Below are 8,601 nucleotides of genomic sequence, written 5' to 3'. Positions count from 1 at the left end.
GACAGTGACCCTATAGTCTGAGATGGAGTTTAGCGCTAAGAGGGCGTCACTTTGTCGTTTGGTGTTAATCTGGATGAGGAGGTCGCCAGATGACATTTTCTTGGCATGAAAGTCTTTTCCAACCACTCCCTCTATCACCTTCGCGACGAGGAATGGGGACAGTTTGGTAAGAGGTTTTTCAGTCTCCGAATGCATTACCAGGAATTTTGAAAATTTTTCAGGCGTAGATGGTGTTTTTTCAAGGAGTAGAGCTTCGGTGCGGCCTCTTTTCAGAGGCCGATCAAGAAAGTTTCGCTTGGAACCCATAATAATGGGAGGATCTTCGGTGCCCCGGGTGCGCCACCCACCACGGAGCCCAACACGGGGATAGGTAATGCGCCATAGCAAGAGTGGCTTGGCTGACGACATTACACTATCAGCGCTGCCCAGGCACTATAACCCAGTGTGGTGCTAGACAGGGGTCTATAGCCACCCAAGGTTAGCCCTTGCCGCCAAAGAGGTTGAAATGGAAAAAAGGCGAGAGAAGAGGAAAGAGAAAGAAGAGAGGGGATAGTAGAAGAAATGGCGACTGACTGCATCATCCTGGTCGGGCCAAGCCAGGACACCCGTCTACGAGAAGCGGGGGCCAAAGTGGTGTGTTGCCTCACCCGGGGGGCCCCGAAGGGTCCAAACCTACCTCGGGTTCAGCTCAACCACCAGGATGCCCTTTTCCCCGGACACGGGTTCGCCACGCACAGCCAGACGTGGGTGGGTCTTAGCCACTTTTTACTCAAGGTCTGTGATGTTGCCAATGTGGCTGGGGTCCGTAGTGACGCTACTCACCAAGCACCTAGCACCTAAGGTGCAGGCGCCCCCTGCGGAGCTCGGGGTCCGTGGAGACGCCACTCTCCAAACACCTGCTTTCACAGGTGCCCCCTGCGGGGTTGAAACATCAAGTTTACAAATTGAACACTAACCCATATTGATGGTTGGATACAGAAGCTAGATTTGTCATGTCAAGGAGGTTGTCATAAAACAGTGGGCACGGGACTGAAATTAGCGGCGGAGTGAGCGACCGAGGCGCATTCGGGAGTATCAAAGAAGACGAGGTGTGTGAGTTTTGCGCGAAAGCAGGACGATCGGCCAGAGATGTGAGAATGTGGCGTCGAGAGAACTTGAAACGGGCTAACTGCATGACTGTTATCTGAGCTACATTAACCAGAGGAGAAGAGAGAGTAACAAGTGAACAACACTCTATGGCCAAGGAGGTAATTGACCAGGTTGTTTCACCCAAGCATCACAGTAGTCATTTCAACGACCAAGAAAAATGCATCCAAACATCAGCACACCAATAACAGCAGCGAGCCAAGGAATCGGGTTGTGTGTATGTTTATACAGTCTCAAACTTGATCTGCCTCAACGGGCGATGAGTCTCCCAGCTGTAGATGACCGCTAGCCTGGGGCCCTTAACGTGCATCACGTAGCAGTGATACACGACCGCACGCCAATACAGTGCTCATCCAGATCGAAACGGGCAAATGTGGGGATCGAACACACGATTCTGGGTTCTGCAGCGCGAGCTTTCACTCCACATTCTCCGAGCTGGTGCGTGCAAGCCCCCTCGGCCACCAATCCCGCAGTGCCAGGGAATAACATATAATAAATGACAATGGTACAGTGGTCTGCAACAGGTAGCTTTTCAGTGCCTTGAGAAACCAGGTTGAGATCACGTGACACTTTCCTGCCATATGTGGCTTGCAAAATAGAGATGCATAAGTCATAAAGCAAGTAATAATTTGATTTTGTTTTTACTAAAGACATCAGCATCTGTATTTGGCTTCCACAACTTCTGAAAGCTACCTCTGAGTGCATAGAGTGGTTTCTTTCATAATCTTACCTCCATGGAGAATTTCCCAGCTGGTAACGGGGCCGTGAAACGCAGACCCCCTGAAGTCGCACAGGCGCCGAGGGCATTACACAGGGCCCGCAACATGTCCTCCGAGCAGAGGGCCCTTTCAGCAGCCCGGCAGCCGGTGGATTCTGTTGGAATGATAGGGAAGGGGGAACACAAGCATTTGCAGGTTAACGGACCTAAGAAAACTAGTAGGCAGGTACGAAAACATGCTACTCGCCCCCGCAGCGTTTGCCTCACTGGCACTTTATGGGGAAACAAATCAGCAGCAAGCGACTGATGGAACACGCGTCAGAAGAACAGTTCGTCTTGAGTTTAACACCCTAGGACGGCGCTTTATCGCGCGCGTAAAGCATTGGCGTAGCCAGGTTTTCTTGGGGCCGGGGGGGATTTCGGGTGCGAAGTACTGAACACCCCCTCCCTGGCTACGCCACTGGCAAGAAGTGACATCGGATGTCACTTAGACACGGCGCTATCACTGCTAAAATAGACTACCATCGAACACCGAGTCGTGACTGCGAAGTTAATGACCCACATACAGATATCCTACCACACTATCTGTTTGGACAAGTGGCATACAATCTGTCGCTGGGGGGAAAGACTAAGAACAGACAACTGCGCACTCGGCTCGGTCGTACCACACCGATCGCCTAATCCGCTGCTTTTTCGTAACATTCCGTTTTACTTTGCTATACTCCTTTCACGTGCAACTGTTTGTGAATGATGCGAACTGTACAGAAACGACGTAACTCACCTCAGCGAGCGCCATGGCGCGGTTCTCCGGGTTCCAGCGCTGCGGGAGATCGGCCTTCGAAAGCTCGGCAGCCCGTTCAGCTCGCCGAAGAGGGCTGTAGCTACACTTCGGTGCTTCACGGAGACACCGAGACACTTGCTGGCGAAAAGGGGTCTCCGCCAAAAAGTAGAAAGGCTCACTCGCGTCGCACATCACCGTGCTGACGTTGGGGGGGGCTCACATCAACATCTCACCGCCGAAGACCGGGACGCACATTGGTGCTTCGTATGCTCCCAGGGTAAATTCTTTCGCGTCAAACGAAGTAACATACATTTCGAGGTATTTCCGGTCTCGTTTTTCCGTATGCCGCGTCTTCCTTCAAGCAGTAGCAGTGGATTTCCGAGAGCCACAGAAAAGGCCTTTCGCAATGGCTGCGGAGAAAAGACGACACCGCTTTGTTTACCCCCGAGCTCCCGCCCGGAGCCATCCTCCAATCAGAGCGCGGCGAGGTGACGTCACGCCACCGGCCTGCGCGAAAGAGCAGACGGCTTTCCCTCCGTATAGGAGTGGACGTAGACGTATAATGATCCAATACAAAGTTTCGCTTGATTCTTAAAGGAATAATGCAGGCGTCCAACTATACCTTCATATCAAATTGTTGGGACAGAATTGTAAAGAAGATTGTGTGTTTCTTGAAAAATATTTAAGCCCCCTTCCATCCAATCAGCTTTTTTATAAACAAACTCATCTCAGGTACGTCACGGCATAGTGGTGGTGCGTCGGATGCACTTCCGGTCTGGGGCTGTGGACGGAGGTCCCCATGTGAGACGTGTATTCCTGCGTTGTTTTGAAAGGAACCAGACAAAAACCTGTTTTCTCATCAAAATGCCGTGACTGGGGCGGTACAAAAAGAGCCGAGAAAGGTTTGAAGGTCAGTTTTCATGTGCTCGGTTCGTCTGAGAACATAGATATGTGCCGTGAAAAGAAAAAACCAGATGCCATCAGACCAGGATTGCTTGGACAGGAAGCAGTTTCGGTTGAATTCACAGATACTTGTGGTCATCTCCACGATTACAAATATCAAGATCCTTTTTCAATTTTACGCGCGCAGTAGACATAAAAGCGCTTTTAAAAGGAGCGCCAAGCCCCTCCCTCTTTGCGCGGTCAGTGAGAGGAGGAAAATTGGGAGAAAGGGCGTGACGTCACTCGACGTCATGGATGTACATATCAATCGCCGCTCGCCCGCTCACGTCTGGCTGCTGGCTTTCCGCCATCTCCCCCGAGTGCTCGTCAATGTCGTACTCGAAACTGGTTGCGTTTCTATTTTTCTGGTTGCGTTTCACTGGGGTTTGTTATCGTCGGCGTGACAGGTGCATGGCATTGTCTATCCAACAGTTCCTTTATGGTGGCGCTTGCACAATGCCAACGTGCGCGACAGTGGGCTGCTCAAACATCTGTCGGAGGGGCAGCCCATTTTACTTCCACAGGTTTCTTTCAAACCCGAGGATCTCCAAGCAGTGGGTTTCTGCGATGAAAACAGACAAATATGCGCCCTTTCAAACCCGAGGATCTCCAAGCAGTGGGTTTCTGCGATGAAAACAGACAAATATGCGCCCAGCAAGCGGAGTGTGCTCTGTTCGCCGCATTTCCCTGAAGACATGTATGAAGACAAGGTGTGGATCATGAAAAAGCTTGGTCTAGCTGTCACTCCCCGTATAATTCAAGGTTCCGTTCCCACCATCTTTTCGCATAAGCGACAACCCCTTTAGCACACACACAGGGAGCATTTACGAAGAGAAGACGGATTGAGGTAAGCACAATGAGTTGGACCTTTTCCAAATTGTGACTTTTGCGCACTGCGCTTATCTCGAACGCAGCCCTCTGACCACAATTCTATAAATTGGTATGTTTTTCGTGTGCTTTGTGCGTTTATCAAACTGGCGACTTTGGGCCTGTTATTTTGGCATTCTGAATTCTTGCTTTTATTTCGGGTAGTTGCATAAAGACAGTTCACAGCGCGCAGTCAAGTGCGTTAAGTGCCAAACTAGCAATTGAGGGGTTGGCCATCGCATCCGGAGTTGCCGTCTGCCGCCCCTGTAGACAAACTCGCGTCACTGGCAGACTCCTTCAGGGTGAGCTACGCGCTCTTACTGTGCTCATCTTCCTTTACAGCAAGCACTGTAACATGTGCCTGCCTAAATTTTTGTGGAGGGCGGCAGGTCCCTGGTCTATGCTAGTGATAGAAATGCTGTGATAAATTTTCCCTTTTGGCCAAATTAATTATCTATAGAACCAGCCTTACCCTCTTGAGTTCTGGAATTGCATTTTCTATTTTGGTATTCTTCTATGTCAGGTATTCGTGCACCCAAATAATTCTTGACAAAGTGCAAAAGTGTATATACTTGATCAAATTTATACTTTTTGCAGGTTATCTCAGAGCTACTCTCTTCAGCAGCAGCATCTTCAACAAGCTCCTCCTTTGTTGCTGTTAACAACCTGGCAGGACCCGCATTGCAGGCACGTAGCTGCACAGAGTTACTGACCGAAAACGAGGAAGCTTATGAGTTCCTGGACTTGAGTATTCCCCGTACCTATCATGTTGACTCAGAATATCATCCGGAGTCGCCAACGTGGTACAAAAGTGTACAAGTGTCAGGGGGGCCCACAATGAGGTCACAGCATGCTCAGACAAGTTCTCCTACAAGATCCATTGGTAAGTGAATGATGCAGTGAAGGTGTATTGGTGTTACACAATTAGGAACAAAGTCAGCGCGAGTTTTATTCCAACATCCCGTCGGAGTGTGAGCCAGAGCACGCATCGGTTTATCCAACCCCCATGACTTGCGAGATAAAACAGTAAGGCGGAAAATAAAATTAAGCTTTCTATCAAACATTAAACCAAGATATCCGAGCTCCTTCCTAACAAGGATAGGGGTTCCATTTAATTCTACGGATGGATCCAGAGACACCCCACGGCACAAAAAAGGCAAACTGACCGTTTTTGAAGCAGAGAACTTGAACACATTTTCCTCGGCCCACTTGGACAGTTTCTTTATGGCTAACTGCAACTGGCGCTCAACACTGGAAAGGTTAGATGAGGATGATGAAATCTGTATATCATCAGAATAAAGAGAATATAAAACAGAAGGTGGCAGCACTCGTGCAAATGAATTTATTGTTAGCAAAAATCAAGTCACACTTAAAACACTCCCTTGAGGAACTGTTTTTTGTTTTTGTTGTTTGTTTTTTTTCAACAGAGAAATGAGATAGTACTGGGCCGAGACCAATTAGAAATGTCCTGTTAGGTTGCAGATGCAGCAGATTCGTGTTTCACAGAGCGAAGGACCCCCAAAAACCCGCCGAGAACTCTCATCTCACGGGATCGAATGCCACGAAATTGCGGACGCAGCAGATTCAAGTTTAATGGTGCGATAAAATGGTGGGAACCCGCTACAAACTTGCCTGTCACGGAAACCGGTATCGCGTGCGCAGATAGCGGACATAAACGAGGGAACCCGCTACAAACTCATATGTTAGGGGAACATATACCACAGATCGCATGCGCAGATTGCAGACAAAAATGTGGGAATCCACTACAAACCTTATGTTATGGGAAAGGATAACGCAAATTGCAGACGTAGCAGATTCGCATTTCACTGTGCAACATACACAACGGAATAACTAGCGTGTTATAGAAGCTGATATCGCGTGTGCAGATAGCGAACATAAATGCAGAAACCTACTATGAACTCACTCGTCAGACGTGCCGGTATCGAAAATTGCGCAGCTGATTCGATTCCCGTCATACATTGCGTGACATCTGATAGGAATCGGGGGGGGGGGGGGGGGGGGCAATGTTTTAGAATTTTTATGTTATGAAAATTTTCCCAGAAATACAGGATGGGCAATCTCTCGGGAGCAGACATACTCTCGGAACTTCGCATAAGCATGAAGAAGCGGTCACTTTCCTCGAAGAAGTTGTGAACATCTTCTCAAGGCTGTCGATTCCCAAAGACAGAGGGAGTCCTTCAAACCATGTCAGACTGGCATGATAATCACAACTAAGTCTGCCCTCATGCTTCAACAACTGAACCGGCAAGAAAAGAAATTAAAATTTATTTTCGGGAGTCGTAAAACTCAGGACTGTCTGGAAAATCTCTTCAGCTTGATTCGCCAAAAGAACTTTGTGCCCAGTGCCCTGGAGTTCAAAGTGCCCCTTCGACTAACAACATTCAGCCAGTTCTTGGTTCCATGCCGATCTAGAAGCTATGATGAAGACCTTGCAGAAATTCTGATCTACACCAAGACAAAGCAACCACAGCAGAAGGGCGCAATTGATAAAAATTATGAGGTTCCCTATTGCTTCGTAAAATTAATCTCTGAAAAAGAAAAACGTCCCTGCACTATGTTGCAGGGTATGCTGCATGAAATGTAAGAAAGAAGCACACTTTGTGCTCCTCTCGCATAACATGTCTCGTGGACAAGAACAAGACACATTCGGAGCTGCCAAATCTCGTCTTGCAGAATCTTATGGAAAATGCACAAGCTTTCTTCCAGCGCAAAAAGAAGAAACTAGTGATATCACTGATATTGTTTTACATATTCAAAGAAGAGTGCCTCAGGAAGCAATACAGCGACCTCCCTCAGTGCCACATTTGAAAGAAACTCATCGGTGAATTCTTTCCGACAAGATTGCAGATTGCGCTGCTCAAAAATACAGCAAAACTGGATGGCGATGTCATTTAGAAGTGAACAAATCATTTTCAATGTCAAGATTCACCAGTTGCTGTAAAGCATTTTGTGGACACAGGATTTCCTTTTCGTCTACCTCGATTGAGTGCAGGGTACGAAATGAGAAAAGGGTGCTGCGTCAGCATTCAGCTGGCGCCCACGCTTCATCACTAAAATCCTGACTGAACACGAGTCCTAGCCTAATAATGGCATAGTGCTCGTGTCTAACCTATGTGGTGTTGCAACAGATCATGCGAGTATGATAACGAATGCGAGATAAGGAACAAATTAACAGCTGTGCTTCATGTTATTGATCCTTAGTACTACACCATGGGGGAGAGTAAGCAGTAGTGATGGGCCGAATGAGTCAAAGTTCGGATTCAGCAAAATTCGGCACTCGCCAAATTTTTGGAGGAAAATCCGGCAAAGATTCGGCAGTTGTCCTTGCGTGTGCATCTCCCGCTACGCTATCAAAATCGGCTGGAGGCAGCTACCGCATAAACGTGACCGAAGGTAACCAAAGTTGATGGCAAGGACGACAGACAATAATGTTTCAGCCCGGTTATTATGTCAACCAAAGCAGCGGTAGGCAAAGCTCCATTTTACAGCTAAGTACGCTGGTGGGGTCGGCGTCTGCAAAAGATGGAGATCAAGCAGGCTGTACACTGTGCAAGGGACAAGCAGGTGGGATGTTACCTGAAATAAGAGTATACTATCTTAAACAAAACAAGTGAAAACATGATTGCCACACGTAAAATGGTGCAGTTTACTAAACTCACATCTTTACGCATAAATTGCCACATAAGCTGTATGTATGCCGAAGAATGACACACGTTTTTGTGATATTAGGAGAAAGTTGCAAATCTGACAAATATGTTCAAGGACCCACCGCAATTCCAATTTGGCACAAGTTCGCCCCCCTTAAAAATTTTTATTATTTTCGTTTTCTCCTGCCTCATCGTCTGTCATTCGTGACATACTGGCGAAGCTGCGGGGAAGCACACTATGCCCAATGTTATTCATTTGCCCCCAAAGACTCATCCACCAAGTTCGACCCCAAGCCCTGTGAGAAGACCACTCTCAGAGGAACCGGGAATTCAGGGCAGCAGCCGCACCCAAAGAGAGGCTCCAGAATTTGGTCTGCTGCTGGATAAGTCTAAGCCAAAGACGACGATGGACAGCCAGTCGCAGATCTTGGCCGCTTATGCCATCGTTTACTTGCCCGTTGCACCATGGACAGCTGCTC

The sequence above is a fragment of the Ixodes scapularis genome, unplaced genomic scaffold, assembly GCF_016920785.2.
Source record: "Ixodes scapularis isolate PalLabHiFi unplaced genomic scaffold, ASM1692078v2 PGA_scaffold2__306_contigs__length_199485367, whole genome shotgun sequence".
NCBI lineage: Eukaryota > Metazoa > Arthropoda > Arachnida > Ixodida > Ixodidae > Ixodes > Ixodes scapularis.
Note: the sequence above shows the minus strand (reverse complement) of the source record.